Here is a 21,109-nt window from a genome sequence, read left to right on the forward strand (position 1 = left end):
CGGGTTGAGATAAGGATAATTTAATTAAAGGGAAATAATTATAATAATTAAATAAAGACTACCATGAACTAAACAATTTAACTAAGGGGAAATAAAAAGGGAAAGGGGAAAAGGGAGGGGAAAAGGAAAAATAAAAAGAAGGGAGGAAAACAAACAAACAAAATAAATGAAGGCTATATGGAAGTGCAGAGGAAAGAAATTACTCTCTGCTTCCCACAAATGAGCGATGATTGACCACGTCCTTGAAGCAAGGCCTCAACGCACGCAGCCGGTGTTCGAGAGGAGGACCGACGTTTTCTCAACGAGAGCCCACCCCTCCCCTCTTCTTCCTGTTTCCACCTTTTATTGCTGAGTGTGACACCACATGGTATGGAATATCCCTTTGATGGGTTTAGGTCAGCTGCCCTAGTGATGTTTCTCTCCTCACTTTTTGCCCACCCCCTAGGAGGGTTAGAGAAAGGCCCAATGCTGTGCCACTGCTGCTCAGCAGTAGACACAACACAGGTGTGATAACACTGTTGTTCCAGCTACAAGTACAGAGTACGGCACCGTATGGGCTGCTGCCGGGAAAGTTAACATTCCAGCCAGACCCAGTACACCTTGTAGTCCAGGATTTTATCTCCAACAACGATAAACAAAAGAGTGGAATAAAAGAACAAACACACTGTAGTAATTCTTTGGACAATGTTCACTGGTTGTCATGAATTATAGCTTAGGAAGTCACTGAGGCAGTGTTGCACAATATTCTTCCTAACAACCAACCTAAAATTCACCTGCAAAGAGTAGACTCTATGCAGAATAAGGAAAGCCTATACCAAGGAATTATACAGCCTAAGAGTAAATTCAAGATTCAGTCTTGCAATATATATTACAGTGAATATCAGCTGAAATTCGTCAAAGGTATTCAGTTAAGTCTCAGATTTTATCTCCCACTTCACCTCTCCCCACCACTACCACTTTCTCCTATGGCTCTTAATAGACTTCAGTGTGCTCTGAATTGGACTCAGGAAAATATTCAAGTCCCATATTTAAGAAATTTGGCTGCCTAGATGCTGGATCCGGCTGGGAATGTTAACTTACTGTTAACTGTTAACTGTTAACTTACCCTGCAGCAGCTCATACAGTGCTGTGCTCTGCACTTGTAGCTAGAACAACAGTGTATGGGCTGCTGCAGGGAAAGTTAACATCCCAGCCGGACCCAGTACAACCTACCATACTAGAGTAAACCAACAGTAAATTAAAAATTTTTACAATAGGGGATTTCCTTCCCTTTTCCACTTGGAAAGTTTCTTTTCCTCTCTTTTGTTTTCCAAAAGGTAATCTAAATGTAGTTTGTTTCAGGATATTTTCACTTTCAGGTAGGCAAAAATGAATGTGTTAAAAAAATCTGGAAAATTATGATTTCAACAAAGAAAGTTGAACAAAAAAGTAACAATTGCAATTTTTTTCCTAATCTTTTGGAGTAAAAACATCTAGCCCCCCCCCCTTTTTTCAGGAGTTTTCGTTTTCTTGTCCAGCTTTTTCTCATACATTGCTTTCTGCTTCAAAAATATGGAAAGGAAAAAACAGTACTTGCTAATGTGAGATGATAAGCATTGTTAATCAAAGAAATACATACTAATAAAACAGGTGTTAAAGGAATGAAAAATCACGTCACATTTACTAGAAATATTGCTTGTGTGCCTTTTAAAAATCATTATTTAATTAACTTCAATCTAACATCCTAATTTTTAAGGATGCACCGCATCATACTCGTGATTTGCTTCTTTATTTTGATTTGTCTGATTAATTTCTGCCTCTTATAAAGATTAACCACTTTAGATGGCTATATTCTGCAGCAAACAAGAAGCTAGGCTGGATGACACAGCAGTTCAATACTTTCTCTAAATTCAGGATAAAGGCTTGTTCATGCTAAGAATAATTCTTAGATTTTGGAGTTTCTCTGCAATATATTCTGAAAGTATTAAAATGGTATCACATGGTTTTATTTGTTAATGAGTGAATAGATAGCCAAAGCAATAGAATAACGTGGAATGCCATCTATTTAGCACAACAGGCCTATTGTTATGTTGGCATATTATGTTGACGTGAAAAATGTTAAATACGATGGAAACAATATAGATATTTATTCATTTTCAAATGTAGCCTTGTGAAGTCTGCATGAGGACCTTTGAGTAGTGGCATAACTAAGATAGGCAGCTGCTTAAATTGCTGATTCACAAAGGCTGCCAAAAGACAACTTAAAAACAAAAACAAACTAACTAACAAAACCATGACTTCCCCACTTTACAAAATACGTAAGTGAATGAAATACCAGCCCAAATTTCAGAATGCTCTGGGCTGAGAGCTGGTATTCAAGCCAAGTTATGAGGTGGTTTCAGAAAAGTTGTTTTAACCTTCTTTGGATGTTCTCTCTTTCTTCCTCTCCCAGCATGGATCCTCTTGGATGGGTGCAGCTCATTAACTGGGATTTTAGGCTTTGAGGGAAAAAAAAAAAAAAAAAAAAAAAAAAAAAGAGAGAGAGAGAGAGAGAGAGAGAGAGAGAAAAGGGGAATAAATAAGGAAATTTTAGTTTTGTTGCTTATGAAAGTCCTGGTGAATATTTGAGAAAAGAATACTGGTAGATAACCTAAACACCTAAGACCCCTTTGTTTAGATGCAGCTGTGTAGCTCTGAACAACCAGCTTATGGAGTTTCTTTTTATCTCTCTTGCATTAATCAAAACCACAGAAAAACAGGAGGTGATTTTTTCACATAGGATACAAAAGAGTAGGACATACAAACAATATGCGGATATCATCATATGTCATACTGTTTCTAAAAAATAAACTGAAATTGTGAAAAGACCTTTGAATTACACAGGAACCTATGCACAATTAAAAACCTGAAACTCTCCACTGAAGTCCCTATCTGTAAAGGGTAAGTGCATAAATAGTATGTTTAACTAGAGCTATATAGAGCAGCTTTGGAATACAAACCTGCTTACCTTTCCTGTCCTGGAATACCCAAGGTCTTCATTAACTGTAAGGTGGTGCATCCAGAGGAAAAAACTTATTCTGGGGGTGGGTGCTCCAAAGTGGAAATAAAGGGCAAATGCCTTTGCAAAGCTTCAGTAATGGGAGGTTTCTTCAGAAAATAATATTAACTATAGGAATTTTAAAATGTTGTTTTAAGATACAGGAGTAAAGCAGTTGCACTTCAGTGAGCATTAGTAGAAATGATTTCTGGCTGCTTTTGAAGAAGTGCAAAGGGGTTAACTGCCTTTCTGCAAAGATCCATAATGATATGATGACAGAAGTATTGTTCTGAAGAGCAGATAAGGAAACAGGCATGCACAGTTTATGGAAGTGCTGTCAGCAAACCAGACAAGCACTGCAAGTTGTCCATGCACAAGGCATCTAAAACCCTGTAAAGTCACCATACACACCTTAGAGGAGGAAAAGACAGCCTGATGGCAGTGGCTTGCTCATTTCATGGCTACATTGAAGGATGAATTGGGATCTTCTTCCAAAGAAAGCTTCCAAGATCATGAAAGGTTTCTGATTCTTAAGAGCTATGTAAACAGAAAAATAAATACTCAAAGAACTTTTTACAGGCTTGTCAGTTTGCAGCAGATATGTGGCACTGGGATGACTAGGTGAGGGCTCCTAAGCTCCAGTGGCTATTGAGCTCTTTCAGTCAGCCTGGGTGCTTTGGGGTACAAGACTCCATTAAGTCTTACAGTGCTGTTTTCAGACATGGATCATGCCAGTCCCTGACCCCGCATGTGAAAGCAGCTCTGCACAAAATAGCCCTTACTAGCTGTGCAAGACCTACTGAGCACAGAGTAGCTGCACAGTGAATTGGTGACTTCCCGCGTGTGCAAGATTGATGCTGCAGGCTCCAGCTGCCCTGCAAGCCTCACTGACAGCACTGGCTGTCACCACTTTGTCGCTACAGAGACAGATTCACCAACATATGCACTAACGATGTGATGGCCACTCCTTTTGCCACATTGAGAGGAAAAAAGAGCAACATCAATAATGAATTAGGCTTACAACAACATCAACAAAACAAACAAACAAACAAAAATAAACAGGACAGCATCCTTGGCATTCCAGTAGCAGAAGGAACACACAGAATGCCAAGTATCAATAGTCAAGTCAAATAAATATCTCTTTCTTGGATTTAGCTAAGTTCATCATCAGTCCTGCTTCCCATACTTTTGTGAGCTCACCACTTTCATATGGTGCTGTATTTCTGCCATCTCTGTCTGACAGCATCAGTCAAATGTGCAGTAGAAACCCTTCTCACTTTGAAGTCTTTCCCTTACACCCTTTTTAAGCCTAACAAGAGATGGCCAGGCCTTAGGATGCCTGCTTCAAATTATCCAGTTTACACTAAATAAAGTGGCAGTAAAGTTCTGGACATGCCCTTCAGCAACAGACATTGCTGCAGAAAGGACTGTGCCAGGTTCAAACTATGAGTGAAAACAGACCTCAGATGTTCGATATCTTGTGAACAAAATCATCTTATGTTGTCTGCTACCAAGTCCATGTGTGTAGCTGAACACTAGAGATGCAGGAAGGCAAACCGTGGAACTTTGTTATGGCCACAGAAATGTAAGATTCAGAATGCTCTGTAAAAAAGCCAAGCATCTGTTACCATGGTGGGCTTAAGAAATTCATAAACTAAAAAATGAGACATTGAATAATGAATAAGACTACATTGAATAAGACAACTGAGGGAAAAATGGTACAGAATGAAGATGCTTCTTGAAATGGTCTAAGATTCAGTGACTCAACCCTTAATTTCTATTTAATTCTTGTATAAATTGTGTTGAATGGTGAAGAGAAATTACTTAAAAAGGCATAAAAAGTCCATTGTTTAGTGTAGTTCCCAAGGCATAAAAAGAAAAATATCAGAGGAAAGTAGAAATACAGAAAGCAGGTAACTCCAGAGTTTGGCACCAGGGAAACTGATATTTTTCCACTCTGTTTTGTCAGAAAAAAAAAGGTACTTTACTGTCTCCAAACTCTTATCAGCCAGTGCACGCCACCTCCCAGAGAAGAAAAACACTAAAACCCAAACTCATTCCACTGCAAACATTTTCTTGGCTCTTTCTACCCTTTCTGAAGAGAGGGAAGCACATCTTTGCAAAGTTCACAAAGGACTGACAGCGCTCCAAAGGACTGACAGCGCTCCTGCTAGTCAGTTCTGATGGCTCTTGTAACAAGCAGTGTAAATGCCCTGCAAGAAAGGGATGTTGGCAGAATGATAGACTATAACTGAAAATCTTTTTGAGCTTGCCCTGGCTTTCAGTTAGTGACAGCTTTAATCGTAATGGAGACTTTGTGACAAAATCCTCAAACTTAAACTACTCATAAGACATACACATGAGTCCTGGAGAGCAAAAGTGGTTAGTCCTGCTTTTAAAAAAGCTATCAAATCTGATCCTACTCTTATCTAAACAAACCATCCGAGGCAACCTTAATTGTGGGAGGGACAGCCCCATCCAGACTATGCTCTACAAGAAAACTTGTAAATCTCCTAATGTAGTGTTGTAATCCCACAAAAAATTCCCATCTCCTTAGTTTGTCAAGAGCTAACTGACTTCACTCCAAGTATGCAATTGTATATTTGAAGCAGTATTGCTGTTACTGATGAATTGCTCATTTGTTTCTTACTAGTTTCACTTCTTGGCTCTTATCCCAACTGCAATTCTCAGGCTCCAAACACTACACAGGGAAGTTTCATTGTACATGAAACAAATGCTTTCACCATTGTTATTTAAAAAAAATTAAGAAAATGAATACATGTGATGTATACAACAAAATTTAAAGCTGAATCTATACCGTAGCATCAGACTGCATTATATCAAGACTTCTTCATATAGTTTGCAGGCTTTGGCAGTTATCCTAAAATAAGTTTCAAAGAGGTGTAGCTTTACTTTCATTACAGTTAGTTTTGTCATTGACTTTAAAAAAAAGCAGGACTAAGTTTGTAAATATTATTCAAACAGGACGCAAGAGAGGTGTCTGACCATTCAACTGAATCATCTCCTATAAATGGCACCTGATCTAGAAACTAAACATCATCTGTCTGTTGTTCACTGTTCACTGTTATTCACTGTTATTTGAAATTGCAATTCAAAGGCTTCTTATCTGAATATCACTGTTCTGGAAATCATCATGAAAAGTACTCTGAAAGTGTGACATCAGAATACATGCTCAACAGTCAGCAGAAATTCACTATGGAAGGTGTACCAAGAAGTAGATTTGGGTTTATCAATTGGTTTATTTTGGTTTATTATTATATTGTTTTTTGTTTGTTTGTTTATTATTATATTGGTTTATCAATAGTTTATCAATTCATATGTGCCTATTTTGGGGTGTAATGTAAAGGACCAGACAAAGATGAAGGCACAAAATAAATAAATAAATAAATAAATAAATAAATAAGGTTGGTTTTATTGCAGCAATGCTACAATACTACTAACATTACTACCAGAAATGACCAAAGCAGTGTAATAAGACAGAGTATATTCAGGAATATCAAAAGGTCAGGTGGATAGAGTATGCAACTGCAAATTCCTGCAAGGAGAGAAAATAGGGAGCCTCACACGCATTAGGTTTTAGTCATATTTTTAACTAAAAAGAGGTCAGACACTATAGGAACAAGGATAGTGAATGAATATAAATAGAATTAAAAGTCAAATGTTATTTTTGTTTGATTTTTGTTTCCCTGAATCATTCAAAAATAATAAAACTGTTCAAAGCTCTTTTAAATATTCAGGTCACAGATTTTGGCCATAAAAGAAGCAAGTCCTCATCCTCCTGATGTAAAATTCTCTAAAAGTAACTTCTACCTGGAGTCACTGGAAAGCAATTGCCTCAGCCTAAGTAGATCTGCTCACCTCAAACAGAACAGGATCTCATTTATAAAACAGTCTGATCTGGGGGAGCTAGGTTATCTGAGTGAGGCAGTGGTGGAGACGGAGTAGCGTAGGCTGCATAAAAGAAAAGGATGCTATGTCACTGTACAGTGGACAATGTTCTGGTTTGGGATGTCTTCATCTTCTGCTCATTTCTCATCTTTCATGTACTGAGGAATCCATGGCTCACACAGCTCTACAGTATGTTAGAAACCCACCGCACACGTTAGAGAACAGGTCTAAGCAACAACACAATGCTCCTTGACCTGACTGCAGCACTCATCTCTAACCCCAGCACCGTTCACATCCCCTGCCCACGGGCCTGGAACACCACAAGGATTTCTTTATGGCAACATGGACACAAGACACTGCAGTCCTTTAAGAAAAGCACCCTCTAAATTATTTTGGGGTGTAATTCAAAGCAGCAAATCTGATTAGCCAACTTCTTGCTTGTTTAGGCTGCTCAACAGACCCTTTCAGCTCTGCCCATCTCATTTTCTGCCCCCTCCCTTGGTTGCAATGAATAATTCTGTTATTCAGTAAGAACTTCATAGGTACAATTTCTATGCTATTGCTATCATTGCAGAAGCAGTCTTTCTTTCCTAGCTTGATAACATTCATCTTTTGCTCTACTGTCCTGTATACATAGTTGTAAACGTATGAATAAGTGAGGGGGGAGGGGATGTGTGTGGGGTGTGAAAAGATCTGTTTCACTGTAACAATTTTCATTTGAAGACTGGGTTTATACACTTACGTGAATGAAATTGAAAATTGAATAAAATTGAGTGTGTTTTATTCTACAGAAGAATGAATACCCAAAATAACACAGGGAAACATTTTCTAGTTCACATAGAAAGTTGGAGCCAGACAGGATCTCCAGATACAAAACATTCACAAAACTGATTTGCCAAAAGTGGATGAACAACAGCAACAAAAAGATAAGGTATTTTGCTTCCTCTCCAGTTGAATACCGGTAATAACTAGCCCTTTCTGAAAGCCTTAGCACAGGCTTCTGTGGCAGTTGTTAGATAACATTCTCCCCAAACACAATCCCAGTGTGGCATACGAGAGGCAGGAATAAGATGTAAGAGCACACACACTGTAAAGGATACAGCTGATAGGGATGTAAAGGCAGAGACGTTTTCATGCGATCCCTGCAGTAGCACCAACATTGCTCACTGGAATATAAACAGATATCTTCTGTAATAATAATAAAAGTTCAAGATGTTTCTATTCTAAAAAAACAAATATGCAAGATGGAATTTCCTCATGTATAACATCTGGTAAAAATAACTGCTGAGCTCTTCTGTTGCCATGCAGCACTGAGCACATCAAAAAGGTCCAAGGGTACAGTCCTTACACAACCAGATCCTGAGGCACTAAGATCAGGACCTGAAATGGGCCAGGAACAGTGGTCAAACTGAGCCTCACAAACATTTCTTTTGGTAAAAGTACTGGCTGTCTAGGCACCACAGCACCAGCCTTACTAACAGCTCCATTCCTGAAATGATGAAGTACCCCAACAACCCGGGGAAGTACCAGATAAAGAAGTTTGCTAGAGTACTTCATCTCACAGAAAAAGATCTCTCCCAGCCCCAGCCAAAGCACTTAGCACCCTGAAGGATATTTCATAATATAAGCCTTGCATAGACAGCACCATTGCAAATTCAGTTTTTTAAGAATAACTTTGGTGTTGCAGCAAAGAGGAGTCTGACAAGTAATTTACAGCTCTTGCAGTGCTCTATAGCCTGTGTCCCTCTTAAGTAATAGCAATATAACATGTTCACTCTTTCCCATGTATCTGTCTACAGAAAGTGAAGAAGTCTATCATACAGCAGCTAGTAGAGGTCTATAAATTACCCAATATACATTCTAGGAGGTCTGGTTTTAACACTGCTGCAGCACAATGCTAACTTGAATAAAAACATTTTTTTTTATTATGAATCATGATGTTGCACAGCAGCAACGGCCAGTTTTATAATCTCAGCTGTCTGAAATTCCTTTTAGCTGCTGTTTTTATAGACAGTAGGAACTGTCAAGAGCTCTAACAGCAATTAACATTATTTTAGCTATTCAAGACCAAACAGTTCCAGATGGGAGACACAGCAGCTTTGGTTACCCATGCTGGACTCAAAACATCCTGCAGATACAGGGATGCAGCATCTTTCACCAGAGCATAGGACTGGCCATTAATATTCAAAGCAAAAACTCTAATAGTCATGTTCTCTCAAATTACCTAAACCAAAGGCAAATGATGACCTTGCCTTAGGACGTGAGTAATATTCTGTTTTCCTAAGACAAAAATAAAATTGCTGGGTTTTTCTTGCAGCAGAGAATGAACAGTAACTCCTGAAATCCTTCCCAGTCTCCACATGTGAAATAAAGTAGGTCAGGAAGCAGTCAATGGTAAAGCCTTTCAGAAAAGCTACCAGCGAATGAAATAGGTGGGAAGGAAACAAGTGGGCCTGTGATTTCTCATCCATGCAGCGTACCAAATGTGTGGGCTGCTGGTTAAGGTAGAACTGAGACAAGTTCAGTTCTTCAGAACCAGCTTCACAGATGCATCCCTTTGGAAGAACAGTCTCCAGATCAAAGCCTAGGGTAAGAAAACCAAAATAGCTGCTTGCTGATCCAAGACTGTACCCTGCTTCAGCCTCTTGCACTCTAAGTCAGTGTGTAAGAGAAAGGGTGCAAGTGTGAGAGACTCATGCAAGTGGCTTTCACTTTGTGCATGATACATCAAGCTACATCACCACAGCTTCCTTTTTGCTAACTAACTTAAGATGTTGGATGCTACCGGCTGACTTGAGCTGCAACCCACCATCTTTCTGCACCTTTCCATCTAGTAAACAGAGCAAGTGAAGAGCCTGTGTTGCTGCACTTCAGCTACAGACTTACAGTCCAACAGGATTCTGCTAAGGAGCATGCTGTCCTTCTATGAGGTCCAGTGATCCCAGTACTCTAATGTAATTTTCCATTTAAGCTGGTGTGACTGGATTTCAATCAGCCCAGAGAAACCTTGGTGACTCTAGACCCTGCTAAGCCAGGAGCTTTCTGAGAGTGATCAGACTTACCTGTAGGGAAATAGTTCTGCATCAAGGAGGAAACTCTCCCTTTGCTCCTCCACATCACATGGTGACTGAAGAAAAGAAAAAGATGGCACGACACTCACTGTACCCTGCACAATTCTACCTTACAAACCAGTTTGGGAGAAGCTCTAGTATCCTTTCTTGTCTTCCACTCCCCCATGCAAGTTTTTCTTTTGTATTTAAACTTCCTTTGAAGGCTTTAAAAAAAACAAAACAAAACAAACAAACAAACAAAAAACACTCAAAAAGGTGTTTAAAGAAACATTAAAACCCACAGTTCTTTTAGTTCAATACTCTAAAAGTGGACCAAAATTCAGTTAGATTTAGAAAGCTATTTGCTGCCCTTCTTTGCATGTAAGAATTCCAGAGAAACTCCACAAACACAGAGAGATTTCCTCTGGAAATAAACAAATGTCATTTAGTCACTAGGACTCCTTTTGTTTCGTGCATGTCTCTGCAATGTATAACCCTTCCCAGGCTGCCTACTCAAATTATCTGTTGGAGCAGCAAGGGTATTAAAACGTTGTCTTTTTGTATGTTCCCTAAGTCCTGCCAGCTGAGAAAAACCCACAGCAACCAGGCAAAACAAAAGCCAAATGCAAAGCACACATCTGGCAGCTCACAGGAAATCTCAGCTTCATGTGCTGCTATTCTTGGGTGCTCCTTAGACAATAATTCCCAAATTAAGTACCCACCAGTGTTAAAGCCAGCTCTACGAGCTCAGAAAAACAATAGGCTTGAGTGATGCTCTTTGTTCAGTGAATGCCATAACACTACTAACCTCGCATACCTGGGCTGTCTCACGTTCTGCGCTGATAAGCCCTGTGACCCGCGGCATGTCCCTGCTTAGCCTGGAGATGCCTGCAAATCACCTCCTTAAGGAAAAAAAATATATATATATTTTGAGCATTTTTTGAGCATTTGCTTATTTGCTTTCAATGTGTGTAGGACAGATTTCAACTTTCATTCTATTGATGATGAAAGGGTGGAAGAACAGAGGCTTTTTTAAACATTAATGTACAAGGGTGAATGGCTGGGCTGTGACAAGGAGCTGGTATCCTAGAAGGTTCCGTATGGAAAGCATGCTCTAAGCATCAGCAGGAGTGATGGAGGAGGAAAGAAGGAATAGGAAAGACTGAATGAAGAATGAATGGGGTTGAAAGAAAGAGGTTCTGACATTGAATGCATGTGATTTAATGTTTCAGTATAGCTGGTCACACCAGATGCTGTAAGGTATGAGAAGAACATAACTACAGCCTCTACAAACAAATACTGCTCTGGATTTAAATGCATTACGTAGGCACATCTTTGCACACATACAGCTTCACCAGGCCTGATTCCTCACGTTCCCAAGTTGTAAATGCTGTAGCTGCACTGATATAAAGAAAGTATCAATGTAACGCAGAACCAAACCTGCAACGTTCATTTTATAAATGTATTTCTTTTTGCTTGCTTTGAAAGCAAAGCAGTCCTGTCAGGCTACCATCTCAGGTCACAGAAGTTAAATAAACAGGAGGTGAACAGGTTCAGATCTGTGGACAGTCTGTGGTCGCCATCTGGTGGCTCAGCATGAAAAGTACAGGAAAATAAGGAAGTATTAATTATATCTTTCTTACCAGCGTTTTTAAAGATTGTGTTGTCACCATTTTCTCTTCCATCAGGGTTAGGAACATGAATAAGTTATTCCAAGACCCATTACTTACACATGCAACTTCTCAGGAACGTAGTTATTCTCTTTTACCTTTGGCTTCCATGGATCTTACCCTCATTTTCCCTCATGTAGCTTCTTCCCTGCAAACCAGCTCTAAAAAGACTTAAAAGTAGTTGCAAGAAAACAAACAAGATTCTCACACGGTCCCCATCATCTGCTAGGACACCAGCCCTACAGACATTGCAACCCCCATACCACCACATCACTATATCCTGTAGAGGCTTTGTACCAACCAACGGTGGTCATTGACTGTGAGATTCAGGGCGATAGGTGGCCAAGAGCATAAGAAGGACTGATGACCTGGGCATTGCGAGGAAGGCTAGTGTCCAAGGTTTGGTGCTAGCCAGGATGCAATCCCATGAAACCTTCTGTAGGAGGGCTTGCTCATTTTCATTTTCCTATCAAAAGCACTGCAAAATAAGGCTGTTTCATTTGTATTTTCAAAACATCAACACAAAGGCTTTCCATTCATTCTCCCCAGCTTCCCTATTTCTATGCTGTCTTTTCAAATAACTTTGGCTTGTTCCAGCAGAAGAACAAGTTGCTATTGGCAACCTTTCTTTTTATAACCCCCTGTGCAGCACAGTCTGAGGGAGTCACCCTGTGGGTTTGGAGCAGAGAACACAATTTCTCCAAGGACTAAATGAAATGCAATAGTAAGTCAGGCCATCTTTATTTAAGCTCTTCATGTGAGGACGGAATGATTACACCTTCTGGTAAAATACTAAGGTATAAACACTTTAATCCAGTACTTGTTCTACAGGGATGGATACAGTGCCATATTTCACAGGCACCCCTGTGAAACAGGCATAGCACCAGTCCCAGCAGTGTGCCCTGGTGGCCAAGAGGGCCAATGTGCATTAAAAGGAGCATGGTGTGCATTAAAAGGAGCATGGCCAACAGGTCAAGAGAGGTGATCCTCCCCCTCTACTCTGCCCTGGTCAGGCCTCACCTGGAATACTGTGTCCAGTTCTGAGCACAGTACAAAAAAGACAGGGATCTCCTGGAAAGAGCCCCATGGAGGGTCACAAAGGTGATACGGGGCCTGTAACATCTTCCCTATGAGGAAAGGCTGTCTTCAGCCTCAAGAAAAGAAGACTGAGAGAGAATCTTATCAATGTTTACAAACATCTTAAGTGTGGGAGACAGGGGGATTTGGCCAACCTCTTTTCAGTGTCTTGTGGGGACAGGACAAGGGGTAATGGCCACAAGATGGAGCACAGGAAGTTCCACACCAACATGCAAAAGGACTTCTTCACGGTGAGGGCGATGGAACACTGGAACAGTCTGCCAAGGCAGGTTGTGGAGTCTCCTTCTCTGGAGATATTCAAATCCCATCTGGATGCCTCCCTGGGCAACCTGCTCTAGGAAACCTGCTTTGGCAGGGGGGTTGGACCTGATGATCTCTTGAGGTCCCTTCCAACCCCTACAATTCTGTGATTCTGTGATCTGAGGCTGCAGATGCTTATATAACACTAACTAATAACACCATATATGAAATATCAGATACTTGTACAGAAAACTATTGTAAACTTATTCAGCTGACCATATTTACAGGTTTGGATGCAGAATGCAGCCAAACTTAGGATCTCCTTCTTAGCATCCAAGAAAGACCCTGAAGGTTTTCATCAATGGGCTTGTTTTAGTAGTCTTTCAGTAACAAAAACTAAAGTCTATATCAGTTTAACTATCAAATTGCTTAAAGGAAATAACCCAAGTTAAATGGCATTACACTAAATGCTTTCACAGAGCTAAATGCTGTGTTGCCAGTAGTATCTGCACACACATTCAACTGACCCCCCCACACCAATCGCTGTGCATCCTCGCACTTCATCCTTCCACAAAGGTGCAGGGAGCATTCTTGGCTTGCACCTCATACATAGTGAGATCTTTTCCAAGGATAACAATATTCAGCAAAGGAAATAAACACAAATAAACAATAGACATGAATGGGACCTGCCCTCTCACACCCACTATTCAAATGCAAAGACGAAATAACAGTAGACATGGCAGGTGTCCTCAGAGCCACCAATTTCATTGACCTCATATTTGATGGTTGAAAGGCAGATGGTGATTTTAACTGAACCACAGCAGTGCCAGACCTTCATTCAGTCAATTTAAATTAGTGCTTGTTTCAAGCTTTGCTCGAGTGATGCATTCTCAGCACAAAAATGTTCAGCAGAAGGTGGCCTTCCTTTTACTGAGGGGTAGGCCAGCTAACGTGACTGAATTCTTTAAGAGATTTTTTTTTTCTTCAGACAATATCAAAATCACTGATTGAACACACAGAAACAGATGTTAGCACTTCCTTTTCACATCGAGTCTCAGAGAACCAATGACTTCTATTTAGAGGTCAGGGCAGGAGAAAACATTTTTCCCCTTACACTGCAGGACTTTCACAAGAGTTATTTTAAAGAGTTGTTTATTTCTTGTCTTGCCTTTCTTCAACTTCTGTTTCTAATCTGAACTCTGGCCTTTCCTCCTATTTTTTCTGCAGCTGTATATCTTTTTATTGCCCTCTCAATTGCTTTTTTTTATCAGGAGGTTGTGTGTAGTTCAATTTGCCCTTCACATAGTGATCACTGAAAGTCCAGGAGTCTGATTTGCTTGTGTATCATTCCCATTTCATACCAGCACAGTTTCTTTTTGAAGTGACCAGAGAATAAGACCGTTGAGATTCAGGCCTACGCTACCAATTTGTATGCAGCACTGAACGTCAGTGAAGTATTTAGATGTCTGTTTGGAGGAGAAGCTTATTTGAGCCACTGGGATATTTTTCAAAGAAAGACATCACTTGAAATATGCAGAGAAAGGGAAAAAAAAAAAAAAAAACAACTCCCTACTTTTTGCTGACAGCAGAAATCATGATCGTGGAAGTGGAACTTTCCCTGATAGCATTTTTTTCTGCATGCACACAGTGTACAACTACCTCCATCAAAACAACTTGTTTTTGCAGTACCAGCACTTGCAAAGACCAAGTAGCTAGATCATCATCTCAAAGTCAAGTGTAGACTTAAGGAAAACTACAGGCTTTGGGTTGAGGGGAGTTACTGTAGTCTTGTGGTCAGGATACAGGGCTGGGAAACCAGAGACCTTCCTGTCTAATACAGCGACCTCAGGCAAGTCAGAAAAACACTGTACGTCAGATTCAGTGAAGGCTAAAAGAAGCACCCTGCTTCAAACTAACCAGGAGAAATGGTGTTATCTGCAGCCACATAGTCTATTTTTTTTTTTTTTCTGAACAACGAGGTCCTAAAAGGAAACAAAATAAGGTAATATCTCCAATCACAGAATAATCCAGAATAGGACAAAAATTGAAACAGACATTGCAAACTTCTGGAGCAAATATTACGTCTTATGTCTGACCACAAAAGATACCACTGGGAATTATTAGCCTCTTATTTCTGAGATGAAATTCAGAACAGGAAACTATTAAAAAAATAAGCTTCATACTTTGCATTACGATGTAATCACACAACAAACAAAAATGTCCAGAACAGTGGTGCCTATTTTTAACTTGTTTTTAAAATTTAAAGCCACCGTGTCTTGTTCATCAACAGAACTGAAATGGTTCCCTGCCTCTGACTACATACACCAAATCTCTTCCAGCTGCAACAGAAGATCAGAAAGAATAAACAGCTAGGAACAGACAAAATTGCCAAAGCACATATAACAGTGATAATCACAGCAACATGACTACTTGTAAAATTCAAAGAATACGTATTGGGTAGCTATGACTCACCATCAGTAGAGAGGGCTATTTAAAAGGCAGTACAATACAAGTCTGTGTAGATAAGCACATTTAAATAAATAAATAAATAAATAATCTTATCCTTCACTCCTGTAACATGTAAAAACTAGAATACCAACAGCCTTTGGAGCACTCCCGTGCAGCTATAAGGAAATCTCATCCTGAAACAGTTGTAACATAACTAAGTTGCTGTTTATTGATTTCTCAGTCCAGAAAAGAACATATTTTGGTACCAGCTATGCTCTAAAAACAGAGGATTTCCATGTGTACATCTTTAGCCCTCCTCCATTCTCTGTTTTCCACATCAGCATCCCATTCTGTGCCAGTGAGGCTAGAAGAATCACCTGAAGAACCTGTGCTTGCTGCACATGAAAGATCAATGTCCTGGGAAGTCAAAGAGCTGAAAATATCCACAGAATAAACTGCTTCTCTGTAAGAACTCATTCTCAATCCATAGCAAGATTCAAGGCACTTCAGCCTTCGTAAGTGAATTCTGAATTAATTACAAGCCATTTGTGCTATCATGGTGACATCAACACAAGCAAGTTTGAGCTGATTTAACATCTTGCTGCCACATAAGAGGCAGATATCCCCCACATCACCTTGTGCCAGGGCTGCAGCTTGTCCAGCTCCTTCATGGGTCAATCCAATGGCATGTCAAGGGAGGGGATTGTCCCCCTCCTTCTGCTCTCGTGAAACCCTGACTGGAGCCCTGCATTCAGCTCTGGGGCCCCCAGCACAAGAAGGATATGGAAGTATTAGAAAGAGTCCAGAGGAGAACCATGAGCATGATCAAAGAGCTGGAGCACCTCTCCTGCGAAGACCGGCTGAGGGTGTTGGGGTTGTTCAGCCTGGAGAAGAGAAGACTCCGGGGAGACCTTACAGCAGCCTGCCAGTACCTAAAGGGGGCTACAGGACAGCTGGGGAGGGACTCTTTGTCAGGGCGTGCAGTGATAGGACAAGGGGTAATGGTTTTAAACTAAAAGAGGGGAGAGTGAGGTTAGATATTTGGAAGAAACTACTCATAGGGTAAGGCCCTGGCACAGGCTGCCCAGAGAAGCTGTGGCTGCCCCATCCCTGGAGGTGTTCAAGGCCAGGCTGGATGGGGCTTTGAGCAACCTGGTCTGGTGGGAGGTGTCTCTGCCCATGGCAGGGGGTTGGAACTGGATGGGCTTTAAGGTCCCTTCCAGCCCAAACCATTCTGTGATTATAATGCAGCAGCAAACTGAATACTGATGAAACCTAATGAAATATGCAGCCCATTGAGCACCACAAGTAGGAGAGAAGTGACTTGTGAAGCCAAGAGCAGAAGTAAACAGCAAAAGCTCCTTTGTTTGGTATGCCAAGCTATTAAAGAAGTTCAGCATCTTTCATAACTTTATCCTTCTGCACCTTGCAACACTGTGTCTGGTATAAACTGTTACCATATTAAGAAAGCTTAAGTTTTGTCTCAGATAGGTGTATGTGGCACCTTGCAGAACGGGACATTTCAGAAGCCCTGTAGTGAAGATCAAAAGCAGCATGTAAAAGCAGCATGTAAAAGTTTTCATCCATACAAATCCTGTTGCATATACAACCAGAAAAGTATATAGAAGGAAAGAAAACACAAGTTTTAAACCTAGGTATTATTTCTGTGCCTTGTATCAGTAAAAAGTAAGAAGCTGGTATTTTGAATAGTTTAAAAAGCTAGAATAAATTGTAAGAAAAGTTTTCTAAGTGAAATAGAAAACAAATTTCAAGGTTTCATTTTCTTCTCTTCTATTGACACTTTACAACAATACACCTCATTTAGTTCACTCATGAAACATTTAATAATAAGTTCTATCAGAAACACTTCAGATTTAATTAGTGAGTGGTTCTATAGCATAATAGAGACTTGGAACTCATGAATTTCTTCACTTTTTCAAAATAAATTAAACCTACGGAGCCCTCAGGAGCTAGGCAAGTCTTTTCATTTCACTGCCTGTATGGCAAATACATAACAGTGAAACACAGATATTTAATATTTACAAAGCAGACAGCATAATAATCCACAAGCAACTCTCCCTTAAAATTACAGAAAAAAAAAAAAAAAAGTTGAAAAGAAACCCATGAGGTCAATTTGGACCAAACGCCTGCTGAAAGCTGGACTAACTTCATGGTTATATCAGGTCACAAGGGCTTTGTACAGACATTGTGAAAAGTTCCAAGAAATTTTGAGCTCCATCTTTTGCTAGCCTGTTCCTATGCTTATGCAGTCCCATGTTGAAGGGGCTGCAACTATAAGACTTCTTCCAGTTATTTAAAAAAAGGCTTCCTTATTTTTCTTGTCTTGAGCGAGCAGTCAGTTGCAGACAGACAGCATGAGGTCCCTCTTGCTGGCTTCCCTTCTAATCCTGACACATAAACCTGTCATCAGCTCCACAGCAGACCTGTGTACTTGAGCATCTGCTTTAAATCCTCTCTCTCACAGTTGAAACTGCAACAAAGACTAGCAACCGTTATCTCTAAATAACTCACCTTTATTTGATAAGCTACAAAAGTTGTCCTCAGACACTAGAGCAACTTGTACCTCCACTCAAAACAGACTGTTCCTCCAGTGGGTCATAAGGGGAGTAACTGTTGTCTCCTTAGCCTTATGCTATAACTAAAACAGTTTGGAACTTCCTGTCTTAATCACCGACCAGACTAGCTTTGTGACTCAGAGGAATGAAAGGCTACTGCAAAAACTGCCACTGAGAGGCCTTCTTCCCACCCAACCCCAACTCAAAAACCTGAGTCAATTCCCAGAATGCTCACTCCATCTAGTAGGGACATCAAGAACCCTGCCCACAAGTATGCAAAAGCTTTATTTGTTGTAAATTAATGTGACTACGTTTGCACATGCTGAAGGACTAACAGAGAATAAGGTAGTAAGCCTGCAGGTATATCAAAAGGAAGTATCACAGAAGTTGATCTATCTGTATCTGAACAGCACCTTAACATACAACCAGGTTTCTCATCACACAGCAAGTACAGTTCCTACATAAAATAGTCACATGAAACTCATTTCAGTTGGACCTAAGGAAAGCCGTGTCATGCTAAATGGCATGTAAAAGGACAATCTTACTCAAAACATCATCTGATATGCACCTCAAATAAGAGTTTGTTTCCTCAGTTGAATGAATCAGAAAAAAAAAATAAAAAAAAAATCATACTTCCACAGATTCCTCACAGTTCAGAGAGAAGGAAAAACAACAACAAACAAACAAACAAACAACCTCTTAGTATCTTTAGTAAAAAAAAAATTCCACTAAAACATGGAGAAAGGAGAGGGATTAACTTTTCCTACTTTTTGGTTTATTTACTATTTTTGTTTTAGTGAAATGTTTTGCCTGCAAAGTAAGCTATATCATTCTGTATAGGAACAATAAGAAGAAGAAGAAGAAGAAGAAGAAGAAGAAGAAGAAGAAGAAGAAGAAGAAGAAGCAGAAGAAGAAGAAGAAGCAGAAGAAGAAGAAGAAGCAGAAGCAGAAGCAGAAGCAGAAGCAGAAGCAGAAGCAGAAGAAGAAGAAGAAGAAGAAGAAGAAGAAGAAGAAGAAGAAGAAGAAGAAGAAGAAGAAGAAAAGAGCTCTTCCACTGCTTTTTGGCTGCTGCTGTTGTGTATTTAAGAATCTTAATGTCTTGTCCAAGCTGAGACACACCGAAGGCTATGCATAAAATGGCTGAAAGCAGTAATTCAGACCTTCTAATTGCAGTGAACTTCTCAACTAGTTGAACAATGCTGAACAGCACCAAACTTTTCACAAAATCTCAGTTTCCTCTGTGTTACTTTTTGCTTGAATAAATGCAGACAGAACCCACTGACGTTAAATCCCTCTGGAGTATTAATCTAAAGATAAAACTTTTTTGTGTGTGTGTGTGTGTGTGTGCTCAGTACCTAGTCCCACGGTGCTTCATTAACTCCATTTCCAACTCCTTCAACCAGAAATTAGCTGATCAAGGATTCTAAGTTCCTAGGCCAAAAGGTGCACTGGCCATATAGCCTTTTCAGGAACACCAGAAAATGTGTCCATTCTTTAGCCCACTTCACTTAAACAGAGCATTGATTTCAGCTTACATTAATGAGTAGAGGCAGAGCAGTGAACATGGGCACATTATGCTGCTCCAGGTACAGAACGGTGAGGTATGCTGCTGCACAGGGATACCAACTTCCACTATGGTCTTTTACAATCTCACATTCCTTATAAATTGTAGGGGAGAGCTAAGGCATTGCAGACTGGTATCTGCAACAGCCTGAATGCTGAAGGTAACTTGGCAGACATCTGGGTTTGACATGACAGTGTGGCAGAGCACTCTGCTTAGACTGTTAGCTGGATCATTAAAAGCAGGGCTATCACACAGTGAGGCCAGACTGTGTAGGATGGTACACAGCAGAAGACAGGACTACTACCAAAAATGCCGCTGTTGTTGTTTTAATATCCGTCTTTGGTCAGATATTTTGAGGTTCTTTTTTTTTTGTCTTAAAAAATTTCAAATCATGCTACTGCCATGTCACTGGTGTATTGCACTTTGCTAATAAGGAAGCACCAACACTTCTTCAGGGCTCATCTAGTGGTCTTGTACTATGACTTTCTAGTGTGATGAGCTCTGCAGTTGAAGTCAGTCAAAGTCCAATGCCTGGAATTCATCCTAGGTTTAGGTTTTGTCTGTATCAGCAAGACGTGCGGTGCAATAGGAGTAGACTTGTCAATTAACTATGTGTTTACTACATATAGACTTGGATTTCACTGTTGAGTTTTACAGCTGGAAATGTGTCTTAAGCATGCATTGCTTCCTCAGCTGGCATTGGAGCAAGGGTTCTGAGCACGAAAATCTGTAAAGAGCCCGGGAGGTCATCCCTACATGACAAATTCCTCTCTGCTCATCGACGTAAAGGTATCGCTTCCTCTCAAACATGAGATCAAATTGAAATGGAGAACCAAACCAAAATGAATGGAGAGATTTTTCCAAAACCATGCAGTTGAGATTTTAAGACGTGGAAAAAGACTCAAGCAAAGTTAAGCATGTAGGAAGCCAGAGGCCAGTCTCCAAGCCAGGAGCTGGCAGTCCCAGGTGAAACACACACTCAATTAGGGGTTGAACCTCAGTAAAATGGAAATCCAGAGTGCTGAGACATCAGTCAGTCAGTCTTCCTCCTGGTAAATGAATTCACAGGTGCGTCTGTGTTTCGGAATAGAGCATTTCAGAGTCTTGGGAATTGGGGTACACTCCTCAAGAAAATAAATGTGTTAAAGTAATGGTTTTTACTTTTTCCCACCTTGTTTGGTCTTCACTCTTCCACGTATCCTGTAGGGGATGGCACAGCCCTGTGTGGAACAGCCACAGTGAACCAGGTGTGGAAATCATTGCTTCACTTCCTGATGGCATTTGAAACGTGGGGTGCCAGGATATCTAGGAGAGTGGATAGAAGGGGAAAGCAGGGGAGAACTGGCCACGTCCAGGCGGACAGCGAGACCTCGGGACAGGCTCTCGGCGGGCTGAGGTCCCGATCTCGGAGTGAAAGCCCCTCACGGGTGGCACAAGGCCCTGTGTGAGGCACCGGGGCAGACATTAGCAGCGGGGACCCGCCGGAGGCGGCCGGGTCCCGCCCGCCTCAAGGCGCCGTGGGGCGGGCCAGCGGCGGG

At 40.6% G+C, this 21,109-nt stretch overlaps 1 long non-coding RNA gene across 1 annotated transcript; it reads right to left on the reverse strand.

Moving 5' to 3' along the window:
• Nucleotides 1-2,109: 2,109 nt before the first annotated feature.
• LOC311429644 lies at nt 2,110-18,224 on the reverse strand. The gene is made up of 6 exons (XR_014688319.1): nt 17,964-18,224; nt 10,784-10,877; nt 9,988-10,199; nt 8,026-8,091; nt 2,987-3,305; nt 2,110-2,477 (listed from the first exon to the last, which is right to left on the reverse strand). It is a non-coding gene; the product is annotated as an uncharacterized lncRNA (long non-coding RNA).
• Nucleotides 18,225-21,109: the final 2,885 nt, after the last annotated feature.

Source organism: Aythya ferina, assembly GCF_964211825.1.
Source record: "Aythya ferina genome assembly, chromosome: 1".
Classification (NCBI taxonomy): Eukaryota; Metazoa; Chordata; class Aves; order Anseriformes; family Anatidae; genus Aythya; species Aythya ferina.